This window comes from Octopus sinensis, linkage group LG23 (assembly GCF_006345805.1).
Source record: "Octopus sinensis linkage group LG23, ASM634580v1, whole genome shotgun sequence".
NCBI lineage: Eukaryota > Metazoa > Mollusca > Cephalopoda > Octopoda > Octopodidae > Octopus > Octopus sinensis.
In genome coordinates this window covers 1,908,184-1,911,419 of record NC_043019.1, presented here as the reverse complement: position 1 = coordinate 1,911,419, position 3,236 = coordinate 1,908,184, and positions in this window count along the sequence as shown.

Sequence of the window (3,236 nt, the reverse complement as noted above, 5' to 3'; positions counted from 1 at the left end):
TCACACAGCTAAATTTTGTTACTAAATGGCATGAGGAAAATTCTAGTGAAGTTGGACATCTTATTTAGCCGCCACAGTCCCCAGATCTCAATATTATTGAGCATTTATGGTGTATTTTAGAAAAACAAGGAGTTGATATCCTCTACCAACATTACCGCTGGAGAGTGCTTTAGCTGAATAATGATAAGTTATCACAGATATTTCTATTCGTTTTTCATGCAGAAGGTGTCCCTGAATAATTTCCGTCTTTCTTTTAGTTGCTCTTTTCTACTCAGTCTTGTTTCTGTAGCAACGACAATATCCAATCTCTGCGACCTGAGATCGTCACGGTATCAAGCTTGCTTCCTTACCGAACCCTAGCCGCGCACGTTTATACACCCTATTTTAAGAGAAGACACTATTTCGTATTCATGATTGAGCGAAACATCTTCGAATCTTATACTCTGGGAATAGTAAATGTTACTGGGAGAGGAATTTTGTTGGTTCCAACCTAATTTTACTTTCCAGTTGTCATTCAAAATACTGAGTAAATAAAAATATAAAAACAATCATTTGTTTTTATCTCTGTAGTATTCCTAATTATCATATAACGTGGAAAACAGAAGCATAATTTACAATTAATTACTTTCTTGGACTTTAATTTACAACGAACGAAAATAGAATATTAAAACGTTTCTATGAAAACCATGCTATGAATTCGCACAAATGTCTTAAGCTACAAGTTTCGTGTTTAAAGAGAATTAAATACTATAACCTATTAGTATGTTCACCGATCACACACATGTTTCACACAGTGTTAAGAATGGGCTTCACAATATATCTTCATGTTGTATTTATGGATCAAAGTACTGTATTATTAAAGCATGTAGCCATTGTGATCATTCCACTGTTTTTAGTATGTGCAGGGAATCCAGGAATATGTTATACAACGTACCTAATTCTAAGCCTGTACGACGTAATTTGAAAAGGAGACGTGGCTGTTTCGTCCGGAAGGCCGACATTATCCGATGTCTAATTCTAAAAGAGCACAAAGAGGTTTGAAAGAGATTTGGCTTGTATATCTAAAAAATCTACGTTATCCAAAATTACTATTTAAAAATCTCTAAAATGTGATTTTAAAGAGATTCGGCTGCTATGTCTAGCATGTTTACATTATCCAACTTGCCTGTTTCTAAAAGTGTACAATGTGATTTGAAAGAGACTTGACTGCTATGTTTAGTAAGTCGAGTGACCACATAGAGACTTCCTCGTTTGCTCTTCATGCTTATGTGGTTGTAATAAAAGATAGCTGAGCAATAAATGCACCTGTCATCCCAAAACCAGACAATATCTGACATAGATAGTTCTTACTTATATTGTTTTACGCAATGGCTCAGTGGTTAGGGCAGCGGACTCGCGGTCATAGGATCGCGGTCATAGGATCGCGGTTTCGATTCCCAGACCGGGCGTTGTGAGTGTTTATTGAGCGAAAACACCTAACGCTCCACGAGGCTCTGGCAGGGGGTGGTGGTGATCCCTGCTGTACTCTTTCACCACAACTTTCTCTCACTCTTACTTCCTGTTTCTGTTGTACCTGTATTTTAAAGGGCCGGCCTTGTCACTCTCTGTGTCACGCTGAATATCCCAGAGAACTACGTTAAGGGTGCACGTGTCTGTGGAGTGCTCAGCCACTTACACGTTAATTTCACGAGCAGGCTGTTCCGTTGATTCGGATCAACCGGAGCCCTCGTCGTCGTAACCGACGGAGTGCTTCAAACCAATTGTTTTACGCTTCCGGTCTGATCCATTGTCTGAGTGGAAAACTTTTTCCTTTTTATCTAGTAAAAAGATTAGGGATTGTTTCGTCCTGAAACTTCAGACCTACCCCAAATCTACAGTGTACGAAGCTATCCAATCTGTTGCAGTTCAGTACATAATTCCCTATACTGACCACCATCAGTTAACATGTGGATTGATTTTTAAGGCGGCGGGCTGGAAGAATCGTTGGTGGTAGGCCGGGCGAAACATTTAATAGCATTTGGTCCATCATTACGTTCTGAGTTCAAATTCCGCCGTGGTAGATTTTGCCTTTTATCCTTTCGGGGTCGATAAATTAAGTACCAGTTGAGCACTTGGATCAATATAAATTAAGTACTAGTTGAGCACTTAGATCAATATAACTTAAGTACCAGTTGAGCACTTGGATCAATATAAATTAAGTACCAGTTGAGCACATGGATCAATATAAATTAAGTACCAGTTGAGCACTTGGATCAATATAAATTAAGTACCAGTTGAGCACTTGGATCAATATAAATTAAGTACCAGTTGAGCACTTGGATCAATATAAATTAAGTACCAGTTGAGCACATGGATCAATATAAATTAAGTACCAGTTGAGCACTTGGATCAATATAAATTAAGTACCAGTTGAGCACTTGGATCAATATAATCAGCTTAGCCCCACTCCCACAACTGCTAGCCTTGTGCCAAAATTTTAAACCAATGTGTACATTGATTTATTGTTAGAACTAGGGGCGAAATACTTAACGTCATTTCTTCCGTCTATGCATTCTGAGTTCAAATTTCGCCGAGGTCGACTTTGCCGTTCATCCTTTCGGGGTCGATTAAATAAGTACCAGTTACGCACTGGTGTCGATATAATCGACTTAATCCCTTTGTCTGTCCTTGTTTGTCCTTTCTGTGTTTAGCCCCTTGTGGGTAGTAAAGAAATAGGTATTGCGTCTGCCGCTACGTTCTGAGTTCAAATTTCGCCGAGGTCGACTTTGCCGTTCATCCTTTCGGGGTCGATTAAATAAGTACCAGTTACGCACTGGTGTCGATATAATCGACTTAATCCGTTTGTCTGTCCTTGTTTGTCCCCTCTGTGTTTAGCCCCTTGTGGGTAGTAAAGAAATAGGTATTTCGTCTGCCGCTACGTTCTCAGTTCAAATTCCAGCGAGGTCGACTTTGCCTTTCATCCACTCAGGGTCGATAAATTAAGTACCAGTTACGCACTGGGATCGATGTAATCGACTTAATCCCTTTGTCTTTGTTTGTCCCCTCTATGTTTAGCCCCTTGCGGGCAATAAAGAAATAGATCGGCAACTGTATGCTGTGGCCTTCCACGCCAGCTGAACGGATTTGAAGGAAAACACTCAATACGAACTTAAATAATTGAAAAGTTCTAACCTTCTAAACTCTACATCATCACAGAAAGTCACACATTCGTATATTGTATATTTTAAGCACAATTT